This window comes from Calonectris borealis, chromosome 4, assembly GCF_964195595.1.
Source record: "Calonectris borealis chromosome 4, bCalBor7.hap1.2, whole genome shotgun sequence".
Taxonomy (NCBI): domain Eukaryota; kingdom Metazoa; phylum Chordata; class Aves; order Procellariiformes; family Procellariidae; genus Calonectris; species Calonectris borealis.
In genome coordinates this window covers 79,325,274-79,346,645 of record NC_134315.1, presented here as the reverse complement: position 1 = coordinate 79,346,645, position 21,372 = coordinate 79,325,274, and the positions used below count along the sequence as shown (strand labels likewise).

Sequence of the window (21,372 nt, the reverse complement as noted above, 5' to 3'; positions counted from 1 at the left end):
AACCAGGAAAGTCTGAGAACTGAAAGCTGCATTTACTGGAAAAATCAGGAATTGGGATGTAGAATTCAGGATATGTGGAATTACAAATACCAGTAATAGACGTCTGTTCAAGCCGTCTTAATTTTTTCCAAATATTTATTGGTATGACTTGTCTGATCACATATATCACATTTATTTCATTGGTAACAACTGTTCTTTGTCATGAAACGTATACGGAATTTAAGCTTATCCTGTATATTGTTGTTAGTGCTTTTTTTAAAAAAAAGAATTATTAAGCACTGAAAAATCCAAAATAGAAAAGAGGACTTTTTAAACGTGAAAAAATGTGACAAGCATGTACAAGCATTTTGAGAACTGATTGGCATTCCATAATGAATAGCATGAGAATAAATTATAGCAAACTGAAAACTTATTAAAGGATATTGAAAAGCATAAAACCTCCTTATTAAAAAGCAAGCAATAGGACAAGAGTTAACCAAGTATCTGATTCAGTTGTACGTGCCCTGAATCAAGATTAAATCTGCAGAGATATGTTACTAACATAACTATTTTCATTCATTGAGAGGTTACAGATACAAAGAGATAATCTCTTATCTCATAAGAGAATACTTTTGGCTGTATTATTAAGGTTACAGATCTAAGTAAGTTTTACATTGACTATGAAGCGTGCTTTGTGCATTCCTGGCGACAGTAGGTTAAATGTCAAGATAACCACTTCAGACTGGCTGCATACTTTAGTATTTTTCCCCCTTCACAGTTGTTAAAACTTTATAGAGCCTCAAAACATATCCAGATGGACAGTAACTGTGACTGCCACTTATGAAACCGGTATAATCTAGCACAATACACAAAGTAGGGTAAGTGTGGAAGGAAAACAAGTTCTGAATAGAGGACCTCCTTGGAATATTGGATCAGCCATCAGACACACCAATTCTGTTTAGACAGGCCTGTTATACACACCCAAATGTTCTGCAAAACAAAGCACACCCCCAACCTTTCACCACTGCAACTCCTAAACACTTCTGCCCAAGGGTGGTCTTCACCCTGCTTGAGGCAGTATTTGTGCCTACATCTTTATTCACAAAATGAAGCATTGGTTTCCATAGTTTTTTGGCAAAGCTGAGACACATAAACCATGTTCTTCCTCTCAGAGGAATATCGTATCTTGGCAGTTTTATTTGGGTCTGACCTTTTCAAATATGCAATAGCAAAATATGAACAAATAATCACTGTACCATTGCGCTGCCATTCTGTCACCAGTGGATTCCCCCGCACACCTCCTTCGGCCTGCTTGTGTGAATCTGGAATGATCATAAATAACATAACCACAGCAGAGAATTTGGTCAAGATAAAACTATTGTTATTTGAAATTATAGTCTTTGTTCACTTGTTGGATAATGTCTGCGAAACACACCAAATAGCAATATACAGTAGCTTCTATAGACTTTTTTGTGCTGAGCACAAAAGTAATACATACTTTTTTGCATACAGTATGCATCTATCACAGTAGGATGATTATGTAATGGAGCCATGAAATAAGAAAAGACCCCAAACCTTGGCAGATTTACAGCAACTAAATCTATGGTTTCATTCCTCACTCCAGCTAGAATGGGTGCTTAATTCAACTGAACTTAATTCTGACACCTATTTCTACTTACGCGTACGTTGGCAGAGACACATCTGAGTGCGGCAGGCATTCTCAATTATTTCCTTATTAGTCACATTTCACAAATTCCCAACTTATAAGAAGTTAACAGTTAAAAAAATTTGTTTGGGAAATTGTGATTTTAATGCATTGTATTTCATCCCTTTTCTAGCCTTTTTCCCTTTCCTTTCAATTCATTGTAGTCACATTATGTGTTAAAATCCTGGTGCAACTGTTCAAGTTGCATACCTGCTGCTTGTGGAGAGAGTGTGTTTTTAAATATATCGTGCAAAAGGACAGTGTTTCTTAACAGATGGTAGTAGTGCTGTGTTTTAGTTTGCTGTTTTGCAGAAAAGATTGCTTGCCATATGTCTTAACAGAGCCTGCTCTTCTTTTCCAAGAAATTGGCTAAGGGAGTTAAGATTATTTAATTTTTTCTTTTGGCCTTTTTGTATCATGATTAGAGATTGGCACGTGAAGTATTTAATTAAGCTATGAATATTGCTGTGTATTGCTAAGTTAAACAAATGCTGTGTCATTCAGCTATCTCCAACTAACAAACTTAATTAAAAGTAAAAAAAAGTTAGGTAAAACGTAAATAACCCTGGAGTGTTTTAACCAGCTGGAACATATCCATACAACATTATTCTATTGAATAATGAAGCTATCATTAAGGCTTTTGTCAAAGCTCAAAAAAAAAAAAACAAACTTCTGATATTTTTGTTTGGGTTTTCTTCATGTTGCAAACAAAGCTCCAGCCTTCAGCGTTTCAGCTCAGCTCTGTTTTGTACCAGAGGTGACTGAGCCACTTGAACAGTCGGTTGCATGTAAATGTGCTGAACAAGAACCAGATCATAAACAAAAGCACGCTGGGGCTTCAATAAGCAAAGCACAAGAGCAGAATATTAACCACGACTCCTGCCTAGGTAAAAATTCCTTTTGCTTGGTCATGGCATATAACAAGGTTTCATGCCTCTCTTTCTGGCACGTCTGGTGCCACAGACTCCCCAGGAACCTTATTTCATTCAGATGTCTGCTTCTTAATGAGCTGATCTTCAGAGGCACAGCTATTTACTGATTCATTGCCGGGTTACACCTTTAGCACATGATTTTCTCTCACAACAGTTCATGAAATAGGAAACTCACTGCATCAGGCAACTCAAACCAGAAGCAATTGCAAGAACGCTCATGCAGCCAACGTTGGGAATATGGGATTCCCTCATTTAGCTGCATAAATTATTTAAAAATTGAATAATCCCTTCAAGTGGCTTAAGCACTAATTAGGGACTCTAGGGTACATTAGAAAACTGTTTTAAACATAAGTATACACAAAAAGCGATAAAAGTGATTTAAACATGATTGTGTCTTCTTCACACCTAGTGGCTGTATCTACTTCACACCTTTTAATTTTTCAGGCTTGCACCTTTGAATAGGAGCCCATGTATGGGCTAATTGTTAAAATATATTTCCTTCACCTATTCATTCTGTCCAAACGCTTGCAGTTGTGAAAATGTTCAAAACACTCCTTTAGTGAATTATGGCTTATAAGGAAGACTGGGAAAGGAGAGAAAAAAGAGACTTTATGACCTGACTCCTCCCTGTAGTTTATGTCTTTTAATTTTTTCAAGTCTTGATTTCAAGTTTGACTGTTTTCTTATCCAGAATGTTCCCTTGAAGGCCAGCTACTTCCTAAATGTGCCATGTTGACAAAATAACCAAAAGATTGCTTTGTTAGATAGACATCAACAATTAATTAATCAATTTTAAAATACTTGTTTTCCCTCAATTTTTTTGCACTAAATTTGCTTCTTGAAGCAAACAGTAACACAGTTGAAGAACAGTTGGCCGTATTGAGCTAGCTAAGAATGAAAGGTATGCATGAGAGTGTTTTAACTCTTGGATATAGTTATTCAATATTATCATTGACCATCATTATTTCATCATGTCAACAGAAAATAGGATGCATTTCATTTGGGAATTAGTACGCTTAGCTGGAGGGAATGCTTTTTTAAATTTCATTCAGTCATTAGTGAACTTGAGGAGCTAGATTAAGTATAAAGTTGTCTTGTGTCAGATAGATCTGTTTAAATCTAGGTGGTCTCTACCATTTCACTGAAATTGCTTGAATTTAATTCACAGTAATTGGAATTGGAAATGGTCTATGTAATGAACAGACTCTACTATGTGCAGCACTGTTAAAAGGTAACATAAGAAAAGCTTGGCTTGACACAGAATATAGCCACAGACTAGTGAAAATAGCACATTTGAATATGCAAATGCTTTTCTCTAACAAAACTCTGAATTAGTAAAATGTGAATCTAAAGTCATAATTGGTATCATTTTTCCAGATGAAGGAGAAGGACTTACGATTAATGAAAAGATGGGTTAGTTTTGTCTCCATCATCAGACTACAAAAATAAAAAATTAGAAAGACGGAGAGGATAGAGATATTTTCCTGAACCACAGTTACTCAGAAACCTTCCTGTCCTCTCTCGTCCCAGCCTTTTCTTTTCCTTTCAGGCCCATTTGTACAAACATCAGTCAGTCTCGTTACTTTAGTCTTTTTTGCTGATGTTCTGTGTGTTTCCAGTTTATTTCTGCATAACCTAAAAAATCCGTATTTGCATCACAAGCTGACCAAAATGTTCTTTAATTATTTCGCAGGAGCTTTACTTCGTTCTCTGAGTGGACACCACTGTGTTGCTACAGTGATGGACTTGTCAATACTCCCATTAGAGTGTTAGACGTTAGACATGAGATGTCTAATTTTGCAAGATACTATAACCCAGCTGACTTAGTTGCGTAGAGCTACAATTTGTTTTACAAGATTTCAGGAAAGATGCCAGTTATTTAACATGCTTACATTGAAATAATTTGGCTTTTTTTTCTTTTTTTTGGAGGGTCTCAAATGTGATGGGAAAAAAAAAGCCAGTCACAGCAGAGTCAAAACTTGCTAGTTTGCTTCTTGTCAAGGTAGCTCTTCATTCCCATCTATATGTTGCCTTTCTCAGCTACCAGTTTTTAGACTCCAGTGTCTGTCACTCTTGATGCCTTCCAGGGGAAGTTAGTACCCAGCAGATTTCTTCGTAATGTCTTTCTTTCTCTCACTTTTAATCCTTATGTGACTTTGAGGACACATTAGAGATGATCAATTTTTTAATGACTTCTTAGAACATAGAAGTTTTACAAACAACATCAATGCTATTGCCACTGCCAGGAGCTGTCCCCTCCTCCTAGTGAAGGTAAGAAAGGTATCTTCATACTTGTGAGGCCTTCAGAAGTTTTCAGAGCATTTGGATTCAGTTCAGATAAAACTCAGGCTTTCTGAGTATGAAAAATCTTTGAACTATTTGAAAATTGTCAATAATATCTTCTGCATTTGTTCAGTCCAAAGCGATTTTAAAAATTCAGATCGGAGCAGCTGAGGGTGAGAGAAAGTTCACCCCTTATCGGTCATCCAAATTTGCCAAGGCAGTTTTTATGAAAGCAATGAAGTGAATGCAGAAACTAAAACCAGGGACCACTTGATAATGCTCTAAGCCAAAAACAAAGCAGAAAAAAGAGCAGGCGTTGCTACTATAGCTTACATCATATGTAACTTAAATGAAAGGGAACAGGATCGATACAAAGTGTGTGGGCGAGGCAGGCAGACACATGGCGTCGGAGATACAAGGTCAAACATGAAACTCTTTCTTCCAAATTGAAATCAAGGGAATTGTCAACAAGTCCCCATCCACACAGAATAAGTGAAAATGTGATTGTGAGGGGCCTGATGATAACCCTAGGACAAATGCTGCTCTCCTTCAGCCTGGCGTCAATTCAGAAATCTTCCAGCTGCGCTGGGACTGCTTTGCATTGCTGTTCTGTAGAGCTGGAGCAGAGTTTTGCCCCGTATCATAACACATTTATCCCCAAGGTGAACGTATGCATCTGGTTTTGTTTTAAGTTTTTTCTTATGCAGTTCAATAGTTTCTTGCTAGGAGCCTCAGGGATATTTAAATAAGGTGAACCCTTTTACCTACAGGACCATAAAAAGAGAAGAGCTGACAAGGGCCTATGAGGTGTTACGGCAAAGGTGATGAGGTGCCTTTATGGGACCTCTGCAAAGTGCTTGACACCCCAAGTACAACAGGCAGAATTCCTCTTCCACCAGTGTCTCGAGGAAGGTGGAAAACGAAGTTTTTCCCAACCATTGCTCCTCTGTGCACGTGTGCACAGGAAATCTTGAGGCACTGTCTACGGCACATTAAATGCTCTGTGCTCAGCCAATGTTCCCAATTCCCAGCTGAAAACGCATGGAAATCCACTGCTGGCAAACCTGAAGCTGTCAAGGATTTAAGCCGTTACACTCAGTCTTATTTATATTCTATTAATGGTAGATCAGTCTTAATAAAGACGAGCTCTGCCGCTAGTGTCGGTTACAGTCTATGTGGTATAACAACATTGACTGCTATACAGTGTATATGGAAATTTCTCACCGGTGGGAGGGCATGGACAAATTCCTCACAGCCACCTTTTACAAATGATGGATGTATTAGCCTCTTTTCTTGCCAACGAGGTCCTAGGAATTTGGCTTCCGGACTCCTGAAATTTGGCTTGGCCAAATCATTTAGCATTGAGATCTCGGTAAGCAGCACTGTGCTGATTTGCTGTTTAATCATTATCCAAACTACCCCACCAGGCTGTTACTCGCAGCTCACATCCAGCACCCCGCGCTGGGAAAAAAGATCCAGCATCACCAGTCGCTGCTCCTTGCGTATGACTGGCAAGATGAGACAGGCAAACATGATTCTGCCTGTATTTAACTTTTTAAAATTAGTCAGAATCTTTTCTTCTACATTAAAGCATATTTCGATATTTCCTGAGGTCAAACAGAGAATACTGAGTTTGCTCTTTTCAAATCAGTAATATGAAAAAAAAAAATACTAGAAGAATGAATAAATACTTCAGAAGACAAATTTTATATGGATATGTAAGCTGCAATTTTTATGTGGATTTTTAAGTTAGAAGTCTGGTTAAAGAAAAATTTGTTAGACCCTCCCTCCTGCTTTAGCAATTAAAGGAATATTTTGTACAGTTTAGATCTGCAGTTCAAAAAGCAACTTTGCAGCCCCCCCCCCCTGCCGCCAGCTTCAGAGTCCAAAACTGGAGAGATTCTTCCGCTCTAAGGCTGCAGTATTCAGAATAAGTGTGCCTAGCTCCTGACCAGAGCATTCTCGGAGCCTTCCCTGAAAAAAGATCTCACCTCACCCAGCAGACCATTTCGGGAAGTATGCGCGTTTTCCATAGATCAACTGAAAGTCATAAAAGAAGAAATGCTCTTTGCTGGCTGAAGCATTAGCTGTTACCAAGAGGTAGATTCGGAGGGCGCAATGTAGAGAACGAGAGGTTTAACACAGCGCTCAAATGCCTAAGGATGACATGGGAACCATGGGTCAGTTGGCAATAAATACGATGTACTAGTACTACGTACTATCCCATATTTCCCAGATTGCCGTCACAGAGTTGCATTTGCTCAGGGCTTTGTTTCAGAGGTACCAAAATATGAGCAGGGGGTCTCCAGAGGTTTTTACATAGATGAAGCTTTGCTATATCAACCCTAAACGTTCAGCTCTCATCACGTGCCTGTGATCTGTGGGTAGAGGTTTTCGGACCTCATCTGACAGTTTCTACCCTAGGAAAGGAGTGGTTTGATACTATCACAATACAAATAATGAATTATAAACATCATGGGCATCAGTCAGTTTGTTAGAGATGGAGGCAAGATGGAAATGGGAGCATTTCACTCAGCTCTACTTTAGAATTCCAAAGACTTAATCAGCTATTGGGAAAAATCACATCATCCAAAGTCAGAGTTTCTTTTACTATAAAAAATTTAAATTATAAATTAAATATTTTAAAATCTTAAATTAAATTCTAATATTTTTTAAAATAAAAAGTTCCTAAGACTTTTAAAGGGATACTTGTAGCAACAGGACAATTAGTGACAGTACAAGGTGGAAAGTATGGCTAAAACCTTATTACAGCTTTTTTTCAGAGCTCTTTTCTTCTGTGAATATTGGTTATGGTACTGTAGTTAAAAATAAACTTCTACTGTGACCAGGGCTTTTACCTCTTCCAAATTATGGTCCCAACCCCTTTGGATGAGCAACAAGGATAGTAACTTTACACTACCTCCCACAATTTGTTGTATACTATTTTACTCAGCATTTATAAAATCCTTCCATAATTTATGATAAAAATATACTTCTATGTTTTCTCTGAAGTGTGAGGGGAAAAATTACATTCACTAGCATGAAATGCTTGTTGAATAAATAGCAGGTAACTGGGAAAAAATAGTGGCTAAAGTTCTACTGAGAGAGGGGCTTTGCTAGTGTGCAGGCATTAACACCAGGTCCGAGGGGTTTCTGACAGTACAGAACTGTGATGAGTAGTCCTTTTCTGTGTTTCCCGATTTGCTTTGTAAAAATATGTTAATATTAATTAATATTAAACAAAATATAAAATAAAAGCCAGAAAGCAAAATAAAAGGCAATACAAAATACATTAAGATGGAAACATTAAAAAAGAAGAATAAAAATCTGCAAGTCACTGCTAGCAGTTTTGCCTGGCAGTATAGATGTCAAAGGTGCCAACTTAAGGTAAAAATTGTACTTACAGGCATAGCATATCAGCATTGGACCTACAGGCATTCTCCAAGATGGTGTCATAATATTTGCAGTAGGTCTGTTACTCGGATCAGTTTAGCTGTGCTATCTTGATTAGGACCCCAGTGCGCGTCGCTGCCGCAAGGCCTGTACCTGAAATTAAATACGAGTTCTGAGCAGAACGTCTGTCGGACAGACGCTATCTCAGCACCTCCGTGTGCTTCACCAAATTAAACGTTTATGACTCCGCTCAGTGAACATTGAGACAGACGGCCAAAAGCATCATGGAAAAATGTTGTTATTCTGTCCTTTAAGTATTTTTTCCTTGAAGTGATCGTAAACACATCTAAGAGTACAATATACTGAGCATTTGTATTATGGTGTTTGGAACTATGCATTTTGTTTCCCAAAGATAATGCAACAGTTAATTTTCTGCTGTAGCTATAATGCTTTTCCTCAGCATCAGTTGCTACTAAATAAGTCCCTATCATTTTTCAAGGGCGTAACTTGCAACAAGACAGCAATAACAATTACATATTGTTTTCAAATAAGATGCCATTTTCCTTTCTGGCAGGCAGCAATGGGTTTTTAATGTGTAACATTTGTTTAATAAAACTCACAGATGCTTCCTTGACAATTGCAAAGGAAGAGAAGAGAGGAAAACAAACCCAAAGAAAAGGCAGAAAATATAAAGAGCAAATGAAAGATTCTGCTTCCATCACAACTATTCATCTTGTGTCCCAGGCTGATTATGCACATTTTGGCTGGATTGGACAGCTCTGGTGAACCTGTGCATAGCAGGGATGCGCTGCGATTTGAGTGCCTGCTTTGCCTCTATTTCCCACAAACGAAGAAATACTGCATGCTACCAGGAGGCCCCAACTTCATGCAGGTCACGGCATTTTGGCATTTGTATTCTCCTGAGGCAATTTGGCTGAGCAGGGCAGATTTTTCTGTTGATTACACATGGCTGCTGTACCTCCAAGGTCTGCCTACACTTTTTAGTTAACAGAGTGTGTGAATTGCAGTGGACAACATTTCTTCCTTTGGAGCAAAAGAGAACATATATAACCTTTCACTGATTGACTGTTTTTGTGGTAAACTGAAAAAAATATCATTCTGATCTTAAAAACAAAACAAACAAAAGGAAACCCCACTTCTTTGCAATGAAAACCCTTTAACATCAAGGTAATGGATACACCAGAGAGAGAGGACACAGATACACTGCAGAAAGCAGGACAACATTCCAGCTGAGAGTCCTGAGTCCTTTTAAATACGAGAAGCCAATCTCTATTATTATCTCTACAACTATAAAAGGATACGGGGCTGAGAGAGGAACCTCCCTCAGGTCACCTAGCCAGCTGCAGAGCTCTAGTGAGATCTTGGGTCTCCCACCTTGTGTAGCCACCCCAGCCACCCACTCTGAGTCACGATGGGAAATATTGGAAGAGAGTTACCATGCAAGTGGGGCCAGTCAAATAAAAGCAAAAATCATAAGGGATAAGCTTTTCAAAATATAAAAACAACAAACATAAATACAAATATAGAAGATAAATATAAATGGCACCAATCTCATTCCGGTAGATGAAGTACACTGTGAAGTGGCAGTAGTCTAACCTGAACACATGGAAAAGCCAACATCTACAGAGGAGCCCTCCAGCTTATCTGGTGAGTGGCAATAAGCACTTTTTTCCCTGAACAGACCCAAACCATGAGACTTTGAAAAGAGTCCGTCAGCACTGCCTCATGGCTGGTGCCAGGGAGCAAGAGACAGGCAACTGTGAGTGCCTTGGTCTACATGGTTGGACAAAAAGAAAAATTGGTATTGTCACCGTGTATCTTAAGCAATCCTGCTTACCTACAAAGATCCTGTTCCCCAGGCCCAGGAGGAGTCAAGCCGCAGGAGATCGTTTCATTTGCACAGCTCTAGGTCAGGTTCAGCCAGGACTCAGCCCACCAGCCCTCTCCCCTTCAGCTTCCCATGCTTGCTCCATCTCCAGACTCTTTGGACTGTTTCCTCACTCTCAACTTCTCTGCTCTTGTTTCTTCTTTTATGCAGACACAAAAATCTCCAGAGAACAGCTAAATGGGTCATGACTAGTACATCTCCATGCCTTTGTTTTGGCTGGTAAAATCTCTCTGTACACCGAGTGAGGTGTCTGAGTGTTATACAAAGCAGGTTCAGTGAATTTTCCCTCATCTGATCCCGATGTCTTTAATCTGAATGACCGTCTATGCAATCCAGTATTTACTAATCATAGCAGGTCCAAGAAATATTGCAGCAAAAATACTGTTTCCTAAATTTAGGTACTCTATAGTTTGCAAGTTCAATTTGTATTATAATGTGATACCAGCACATTATAATTTTTAATTAAAAATTGTATCCTTTTGTAACATCTGCAGCTCTTTCACATGGCTGTCATCCAGAAACAAGGCAACGTGAGCTAATCTCCGTAGAGAATGGGCCATCGCATCCTGACCTTGGTACACAGACAGGGGTTTTTTTCAGCCGTCACATAAACATTTCATTGGCACAAAAAGTAATCGGCAGGCATCTTTTTTTAATGGATGGCAGACTGGAAAGGGAGCAGTTCCCAATTGATAGAGCAGCCATGCTTCCTCAGATCAGCCTACAGTTTGTGATAATATTGTGCTCAAAAATTCCTCTAGAAAAGGGATTCCCCAGACAGCTACAGATCAGGAGATCCTTCCTCATTATTCATCAGAAACAATGAACAAACTCCCTGGGAAAAAAAGCAAAATAAAACATAACAAAGAAATGCATCTAGTTCTTATTCTGTAACAAGTCCAGCTGTATTTTTCTTTTCCTCCAGCAATTGAGAGAAGTGCTTTTGTTTTGTGTCTCATTTCCTACCTGTACGTATTAGAGCTGAATACTAGGGATAATTGTAAAAGCTAAAGGAGACTTCTTTTTTTTAAAGCAGAAATATCCAGTAATAACCACATTCTAACTCATAGCAATGTTGTGAAAAATCATGTGCTTGTAAGTCTGAAGAATTTTTAAGGGGTTATGTGCTAAGGATAGGACAGAAAAATAGCAGCTAGAGTCACTGGTGTCCTCTGATGGCTTTATGTTTGCCTAACCTGTAAAATTCCTGTTAGTTTAAATGGAGGCAGGATTTCAACCTATGCAAATCATACCTACCTGAGAAATAAGCATCAATTTTAATACAGGACAAGTATATGTTCAGTGTGCCTTCCCACATACAGTGCACTTGCTACATTGCACATGTCTGAACAGAAGCTGGTGGCACGGCTTTCTGTAGCCGTGCACAGTCCCTGCACTGTTACAGCCAGTCCATGCTGCCTCCTTGGGCCTTTCTTTCCTGAGGCTTTGCCTGATGCTGTTGTAATTCTTCACACCCTGGGACTCCATCACTCACTTTCCTTGGGAGATTGTTCCACAGTTTAGTAGATATTACTGTGGCTTTTTTTTACCCCTGACATTCATCCTAAATTTTACTTTCCTTAATTTAATTCTGTTCTCTACAAATCATGTTTTTTCTCCATGGCTATTAAGGTGTTCCTTTTTTATTCCAAATAAAGTCAAACTATTAGCAACTAGAAATTTATGTTATTTCTTAGTTGGAGATACCTAATCTTGAGCAGGTATAGGTAATTATGGATTGTACTTAGGGGTCCGCTAAAACTTTCTGCTTGATTAACTATCCCTGCAGGGATGATAATTGCTGTTACACATGAAAGTATCAAGCGCAGAGTGGAGGCACGGCCCCTCCAGCAGCGTACAGGGCAGCACCGACGGGCTCTGAGAACAGCTCTGTGCGGTCCCTCAGACTGGGAGAGAAGAGGGAACTGTGTCCCAGCTCTTTAAAACACTGGAGACCAAAACAGACCCATGAAATACATGGACCACAGTTAGATGATCTTCTCCCCAGTCTGTTGTACCCCAGTACAGAAACAGCAAAATGTGACTATTCGAAATTAAGAAGAGGAAAGAACAGTTTATATTCTGATTTCATATTGGCTTAAATCAGGAGCTGCTCTAATAATCCTGTGGAATCGGATGGGTCTGAGCACCAGCTGAAGTAAAAGGGAGCTCAGGCTGAGGTGATGTGTGCTGCCAAGTTTGCTTTTACTTATTTAATTATTTTTCCACCGGTGATGCTTAAAAATCAATCACAACCGGTACTAACAGAAGACTCCAGGAGCCTTTCCCAGCTGTTTTGGGCTGCAGCCCCCAAAGCTTGCCTCTCATAATTCAGTTTTAGCTTTAGGCACTTTTAAGTTAATAGACTTATTTGAGCAAAGGGCTTATTTGAAATCCACACTGGAAAAAAGTGAGCATAAGTGTGCTAGTGCCAAGCTATAAACACATTTATACAGTGCAGTAAATCAATAGCGCTGCCTTCCTTTGGAGAGACCAGGCCAATTAAGCCGAATGTACAGGACATGATGATGGAACCTGTTCAGTTTATTACGAGACCGGTAGCAAAGACTGCAACCATACTACCCTGCTGAGCCTCATCTCGACATTCCCCTGGCCAAATTTTAGCCCATTTGATCTAAGCTTGTCATGCACTGCCTACTGGAAGAGAACAGAGATTTTTTTTTTTAAAATTATCTGAAAAAAATGGTGGGAGTCAAAGAAAGGATTCAAGAAGGGTGATAGTTTATTGTTTCACTGTTTGAAAAAGTTTGTGAAGTTTTTTTGTCAGAAGAGTCATTCAAATACAGGCTGGGCTATGAATACTGCAGCATTTTCCTGGAGTCACCTGCTTAAATTTAAGCCTGAGTAGTCACGTCTGTTGAAATGTTTGTGTGTTGGCTGTCTTCCTCTGAACTGGGGTTAAAGTTATTAACTTTATGAATCCAAATTGATCTTGATGATGATGCAGTGCATGGAAGGTAGGGAGAAAGGCAATGAGAAAAACGTACAATGAAAATGGAAAGACATGAGGAGCATTGCATGTGCGCGGCATGAGGACGGGCAAATGGGAAGAGGCAGGAAAGGTGATGTCTATCTACATCTTCCACTAGTAGAGAGCCTACAAATGTACTTGGACTCTGTAATGCAATAATGACACTACACTCACTGCACTTCCTCTCATAAAGTCCTACATAAGTAGAGGTCATATAATCTTACCAGTGACTTTTTGCAAACAAGAAAATGTTCATTTTTTTGTTATCGGAGCATTTCGTTCAACTGCCTTAATTAGAGGGCTTCCCTCCCACTTCTTTTAAGTGTTATGCAAAATATAAAACAAGGTTATGAAAAAAGGATGTGGCGTTATGGAGAGCTGGTTAGCTTTTGGTGCATTAAGTCCCTGAAAATTATTTATATCTTGTGTTTATGTAAAACCTGTCATTGACTATTAAGTGTAAAGTTACCATTGCCTGAATAGGTGCTCGAATCCTAGAAAGCTTAGTGTAGTTGGAAGCTGACAGCTGGCAAAGCTGTCTTATAAAAACTCTCTAAAATGCATTAGAATGTGCACAAAAAGTAATTTTTTTTAACGAGAGAACAGAGGAAGGGAAAAAAGCTCCGTATCCCCTTTAAAATGGGAGAATTCAGACTTTGAGAGAACTAAAAGGAACTTTTAAAGGTTTTTCTTTCCAGATCCAAAAAATTCAAGCACACTTCTTGCCGACCTAACCCCTAACGCAAGATGGTCCTGTGTATATTTTACCTGTGTGACTCTGCCAATACCTCTTTAAAGCAGGAGGAAGAGATTTCCAAATAAAGTTGAGTGCTGAAAGGCAACTGCCAGGTCACCAGCAGTGCCTGCCCAGGTCCTAACCCATGGCACTAATTATCCATCTGCCTCGTCAGGTGCCTGAACAGATTCCCCATGCTACGGCTGGGCATAGGAAAAGGCCGCCTTCCCTGTTCTCACATGTCTTACTCTGTGGGTAGGTTTTTTAGAATTATTTTTAAACTTGTACTAGCTATTTTTCTGTTCATACCTTCACTCATCTTATTACTCATTTCACTGCTCATTTACTCACTGGGATAAAAATTGATTGAGACAGGCAGTAAAGAAGTGTACGTCTGTGAATAGAAACCAAACTCATGAGGTTAGCAACTCACTGCACCATCATAAAACAGAGATATGTTTACCCTTAAATCTTGGCTTTTGGAAAGCAAGGAGAGAAACACATAAGCACAAAGCGCATAACATAAAACTGAAAATCCACAAATATCTCATCCTAGTAGGGCAATACACTCACCATGCTGTCCCTGATGGGGAACAGCCCATGCCTCTAAAGATGCACGTTCATAAACAGCTCATTACTTGGCAGTCCTTTGCAGAGGAAATGCTGTCACCTGAAGAAATAAAAGAGAGATCTTGGCACGGGCGGTGGAAACTTTTCTTTCCACAAAGGCTACCTGATATCAGTATCATCTGGGGGGGTGGGAAAGCACACAGGCTCAGAGGCAGGAAGAGCAGTGGCCTCTGTTGGCAACTTATCTCTCAGAGCACCCTGGCCATACGCTGCTGCCTACCTTAATCCATTTACTTCATCCGTAATGTAAGAGTGTATTTTTCCCCCTTCATGGCTTCTGTACAGCGTGATTTAGGGAGATGGCTATATCCCAGCTCCCATTCTCTCTCCACCAAAACTGTCATTACCTGCAGAGCAAAAAGAGCATAGAGTGAAAGATAAAAAAATCTCATGTGTGAACTGTTGATAACTAGAAAGTGATTCTTCTGTCTGCCTGCCTCCATGGGTTATGGCAGCCTAGCTAGTCCCCCTCAACGTGGTACTTACTGTGCGATACATTATCTTTCACAGCTAGTACTCTTAGTTTCTTAATATATTGACTGCTTCTTCCAGTACATTAGTCCCATTTGCTTTTATTGCTAGCATCTCTAACCAACTTAATTTGTCCTCTTTATCATTTCAAAGAAATTTTGAAAGGCAACTCGGAAACTCTCTAGCTGCCTTTTTCCAAGTGTGCTTCACTATTACAGTCTCCATTATATTGAGTTTGCACGTCCTCATATCTACAAGGTATGAGAGATTTCATTCATTGCAAATCCTTTATAATAGTCTAACTTCTTGAATGGATTGGCAATACATTTCATTACTAATAAGCCTGCATTTCAAAGCTGCCAGAGGCTTCACACAAATACCATTCTGGTGTGGCTCCAAATTTGCTTTTTCAGACTCACATTCAGGCTTTGCAGAATACCAACTGCACAGACACATACAATAAATAACTTCACGATTACTAGTTTTTGTTCTTTCATTCCCCCACCATTTTTTTTCCCTTTTCTTTCCCTTGACGTCAACCTCTGACCCAGGGATGAATGAGAACTTTGCATCAGTACCTACTAACATTATAAAAGGTGTCCCGTTTGCCTGAGGTGAGGTGTATTCAGTCGGTGGGGTTCTGATGCTCTCCTTTACTGACATCAGACTACATTCAGTGTAACTAACCCAAGTGTAGCAACATTATTCCTGGTTCTCAGCACAGCAAATGAGATCAAAATCTGCTCCAGTGAGTGACTCAGAGTAAGATACACAGTTGATTATTACCTGCGTATGAAACAGCTTAGATGATTGCCATAGCCTCCTTTTTTTCTCCTCCTATACTATCGAAGAATGGCATTGGTAGATGATACAAAAGCCTCAGTGGGGTTGTGGCACATGATGTGGCATGATATGGAAATTAAATATTGGGGTTGTATTTCACCATTAAATCCACAAGGGATTAATAAAGAAGTCTGCTTGCTGTTTGGTTTTTTGCAATATAAACTTACAAAAGTACATTAGTTCCTCATCAATTTGCAGTTTATCTCTGAATGTTCCCCAGTGGTGTTCCCCATAGCATTGTGGGGAGGAGTGAAATGGCCACAGGGATTTCGGAACAAATCCTTTGCAGAGGAGATAATAATTTACAATATGTACATTTATTTACTTCTGCCATAATTACTACATCTGCTTTAGTGACACTAATTAATTAAGCCTCATTTAATTAATTAAGCCTCTGAGGAAGGTGGTGTGACATTTTGCAGCTGGTACTTGAGAGGGGAGCTGTGGAAGGCAAAGTTCTTGACAGCGTCCCTGGTTTGAAGTCCTCTGGCTCCCCATACCCTTGCCAGTGCCTGTGGACTGCGTTGCGCCACACAGCTGGAACACGCTGGATCTGAGCCTTCAGCCTTCCCGAAACTGCCAAAAAAACTTCAAATGGAGAAATAACAATCCAAAATCTGAGCTGAGTTTAAATAAACCCCAAACCCAGAAACAGATATGTAGATAGCATACCTTGAGTTTCCTTTTAGTGCTTTCAGTGAGACCTCCTCTTCTATTTATTTACTCATTTAGAGTCATTTAAACTTCCTTGGGTCAAACTTGGATGTGATGGCACAGATCTTCTGTTGTTCTGGATCAACTTAATATCAGCCCCACATGTCTGACTTGCACATCGTTCCTGTGTGTGGCTGATGTCTTGTTTTACACAGATGGGCAATCATGCATACAAATGCTCCTATAATTTATCCCAGAGTTGCTGAACTCTGGGAATAGGCAACTTTCCATCTATTCCTAACACTCCACATCCTACAGAGGTGTTTTCTCTTGTTCCCAAAATATTATTCTGCATTAATTAAATTTCAGTAAAACAGCTATACCTTTGAGAGCTGGAGATTCTTAATCTCCTAACAGGCTCTTTGTGGTTAGGGGGAAAAAAGTCTAATATTTTCCACTGTGCTATGCTGCCTACTAATTTCTTGTCAAAATGGCATATGTTTACCACCTCTCATCGATGCTCTGACTTGAGTTTGGCAATGAAACCTTTGCCAACAACCATTTTACAAGCAAAAACTGCGCATTTCTCCCTGAAAGCTATTTTTAAGAACACTTTCTTTAAAGAAAATTCTTTTTATCATTTCATAGCTTAGACGTCCTGCTCCCAGTCTGACTTTACTGATTTCAGCACCATTACACCAGGAATGAATGTGACTCGCTCGATTGTTTTCAGTGGCATGATGTCGCATGCATTTACTATATCCTTGGCAACAGCAAGACTGCCCTATGGCCATTTAAGAAGAAAGAAATGGAGTGAATCAGAATAAGCCATAGTCCCTGCAAAAAGGAGGAAGAAGAAAAGAAAGAAAGAAAGGAACAGCCATAGAGTGGGGTCTGGGAAGATTAGGCACTGGTTTGAAAACAACGATGCAATGAACTGAAATCCAAAAGATTACTTGTCTACTTTCTAGCTGCGCCAATAGTAATTTCTCTGCTAATTACCTTCCCTTTTGTGGAGGGGGTCCCATTAGCAGTATCATAGCAGTGGTGCTGCTGTACCCATGACAGTCCAAGGCTATACATGAGGCAAACCTTGCACAATGCATGTGTTTGGGGTACGTGCCATGGGATCAGCCACCAGACAGATTTCAGGAATGAGTCTCAATGCCTGAGTTTATTTTGTTTTGCTTGCAAACATCTGAGCTCTTGGATTTGGCAAAAAAAAAGCACTGCATGTCATTCTCCTTAGGGCTCCACATAAAAATCGTATCAGTGGTTTATAGACAGCAGCATGGTAGTTTTCCCAGCTTCAGATGCTTTCCTGTTCCTGCTACTCATCCAGATGGAAAGGTTCTCCAAACAAAAGCCTAGTACAGCAAAGGCATGTGTGAGTTCGCTTCCAGCCACCTCAGTTTGCAGATATTCGCCGCCTTAACTTTTTGCTGTTGGCAAATCTGTCCTTGAAGGGCATAACTAGAGGTTTATTAGGAATGCAAAAGAACCTCTCTTCCTGTCCTCTTTCACTTCATCTTTCCTGCGAAGCAAGTTATCAGCAAACACTTGTCAACATTTGATTGGTGTAACACAAGTGATTAGAAGAAATAAGAAATACTTGTTTTTTCTGAATGTTTTCTGTCTCAGTCTGTACCCAGGGTGCCACTTCCACTTGAAATTGTTTTTCACTGCTGTTATCTGAAGCCCACAGCTTATAACAAAAAGGGCTGATTATGTCAAAACAAAGTGACATCAGGCTGTCAAAGCAAAATATCCTCACCACAAATCCCAGCCTGGGCCTTGAGCCGGCAGCTGGATTGCGGAGCAAGAGGAATGCCTTTGTGGAAGCGGAGTGAAAATGTGTGCTGCTGAGCAGGGCAGCCCAGCCGGTGTGCAGCTCCCCTTCAGGTCCTTATTCACGGGAGCGGGTCGGCCTTTTCACACAAGTTTTGCAATGGCTTTTGTGCATCGCTTGCTTCTAGATCAGATGGGGCACAGAAGATAGGGAGCACTGGCAGAATATGTGTGGCTTTAATAGGAACAATCTGGAGCCAAGTATTTCTCTGCGAAAAACTTTTGATGTGTAATAGAAGCCATACTCCTCCGCAGTGCTGAATAAATTGTAGCCCAGGAAAAACCAAAGACTTTTGCTAAGGGTTTGAATTTTATACATTAGCTCTGTCTGATAGATCATGTTTATACATATATGAAAAGAAAGAATATATGATTAAGCAGATTCTTTTTCTTTACATGGATGAAAGCACGCTGTCGATATCCACAAGCTTCATTTTACACCATGTCAAAGGGAGCTGTCTTCGCTCCTGCGCCTTATATTCCAGTTTAGGATCAATACTTCCACTGATAATTTCAATAGAAACTATTACTCCAAAAAAATTGATACCACATAACCAGGGGCAGGATTCAACTCACCTAAGTTTAGGCGTCTAAAAGTTGGGCATTGAGTCTAAGTTGCTTATTTTGGCTTACTCTATAGTGAATGGAAAAACGGATATTTCTCCATAGGGCAAAAATTCCCTCCGTAGCGTGGCTGTCACATGGAGGGGTCTCCAGAGGTACCTGATTTTCTGCCTCTGCCAGTGTAGGGCAAATAGTTAATCCTTAACTCCTAATCAGCTGAAGCTGGGTAAGATACTTTCCCCTTCATTATGTTCTTAAATATTGAATCACTACAGCATCTGATGTCTTGTTGGGTAATTTCGTGAAACTCCTCCCCCCACCTTATTATAAAACAATATAAAAATGTGTAAAACTGCTCCCTCTTGCAGGATAAGGTTTTAATTTTAATTTTGAACTCATCAGTAACACAAACTATAATTTCAGAAAGGCTGCTATTATGTTAAATTAGAAAGTCAGAGGTCAGCTTTGGGTAGAAGAGTGGTTTTTAGTAGAGCTTATCACTAGAATGAAGACATGGCTTTGAAAAATTCGGAACACATCCAAACTACAAATCAGAGTTTTTGTTAATTTCCAGAAACCTTCCTCCTTAGTATGCAGTCGGCTGACTTTGGTTTTTTCTATTTTTTTGCAGAACTCTTGGCAACTTCTACACTAGCTGTGCTAGTTAAGACCAATGGTATCTGTAGGATTACTGCCAGAAGGAAAAAAAAAAAGTATCATTTTAGACCCTTGCTTCAGAGAAGCCCTGTCATGAAAGGGAGCTGGAGAGATCTTTCCCCTGGAGTAAAGCAAATGCCATGAAAAAAGCTGAGACATGCAGTTCGAAGCCAAGATCATACCCTGGGACAAGATCAGGACTCAGGAAGGTTTTTGGGTCTTGGAAAGCTGGGTTCATAGGAAAGGTGGTAAACCCACTTTTAATATGAAGAAGAAATCTCTTAAAAATGGAGAGCGAATGAGTTTAGGTAAGTACAGAATAAGTATTAGAAATGCCTCATGGAAAATTCTAAGGAGAACAAAAAAAATCCAAAAATTATATTGCCCTTGGTATGTAAGCATTCACCGCGAAGTGGGTTAAACATGCCCGTGCAACTGCTGAGAAACGCTGGGTTTTGCAGAGAGGCCATGCAAAAAGCTTCTCCCAACTCCTCAGCTGTCAGTCAGCTGTTTCCAGCCGGCGGGTGATGCCTGGCTGTATGACAGCTTCCAGCCGGCCCGGGCAGAGTCACACAAGCTTGTGCAACCCATGCTCACTGGTGGTTTTGGCGCCTGGGTCGGAGTGCCTGGTCATGTGCCAAGATCACTTCTGTGGGCACCTACATCACGCAGACCACTCGCGTGGCCATGGTCTCTCTTCTGCTGGACACTCTCATCTGCATCTCTTATCAGTAAACGTTTAGGAAACAGATACAGGATGATGGAGATCCCCTGCTGTGGTTCTGTTTGGACCACTTGATCTTACTTGCAAATTGCTCTGAATTATGCAGCCATAAACTTGAACCTGTATCTTCTGCAGTTAAGCTATTAAGATAAGATTTATGTAGCATAATTGTAAACTGAACAAAATGGGTTATTTTAAAGTGGAATGGAAATCATCGGTATCTCAAAACCTTTTCTGAAACAGAAATGTCTTCAAAGAGCAGTTGTTCTTTGTAATTACGTAAAGAGCAAACCGCTTTCCCAAGCAAATGCCATGTTAGATTGAGGTTTATGCTCTTTTGTTGCCTGTTAGTGAAAGAAGGGTACTATGACATCTGCTAGAAAAAACAAACTGAATTACAGTCTGGCACCCTTTGACTCACTAGGGCCAGGAGGAAATATGGCACGGAGGTTTAAGCTGAAGAAGAAAATGAAAAGTATGTGATACCCACAGGCAGATGCACCATGGTGAGTAAACAGCATGCTGAACTAGGTGAAAGAGCTGCCAGCCAGCCAGATCTTAGACTGTACTCACGCAAGTGTATTGCAAAAACACTGCCAAATGCAATGTCAAAAAATGCTCACCAAATAGCCGGCAGGCCTGGAAATACCTGGTTTTTCATGACTCCTGATAGTAAGTCTGGTTGGCAACATCTCAGAAAAAGTAGCAGCAGATCTAAAGTCTCAGCTTCTCGGTTCCTAGAGTTGTTCTTTCAGTACGGTAGATAATGGAGAGATCAAGGTGGGTAGCCCTTTTTGTGAGTGTGTGATTGCTTTTCATTCCCAGCTTCCTATAAAAAAGGTGATCCTTTCACTGCCAACTTTCCCTAACCTCTGCGAGACATGGAGATCACTGTCATCTGTGTTCCTGGCCAATATCAACCAGACTTTTATATTTGAAAATATTGAGCAGACCTCAAATTTGTACTGACATACTGTAAACATCAATCCACGTCCCAAAGCACCTACTCACCAGCTAGCAGGAGAAAGGCTTTCCTTCCCTTGAGGCATTTC

General features: G+C 40.0%; 1 long non-coding RNA gene across 1 annotated transcript in view; it reads left to right on the top strand.

The window, feature by feature from the left end:
- LOC142082256 (uncharacterized) overlaps positions 1 to 19,939 on the top strand; it is a 109,997-nt gene extending 90,058 nt beyond the window's left edge. The window contains exon 12 of the long non-coding RNA XR_012673631.1: positions 19,571 to 19,939. This is a non-coding gene — a long non-coding RNA (uncharacterized LOC142082256). The remainder of the gene's footprint in view (positions 1 to 19,570) is intronic.
- Positions 19,940 to 21,372: the final 1,433 nt, after the last annotated feature.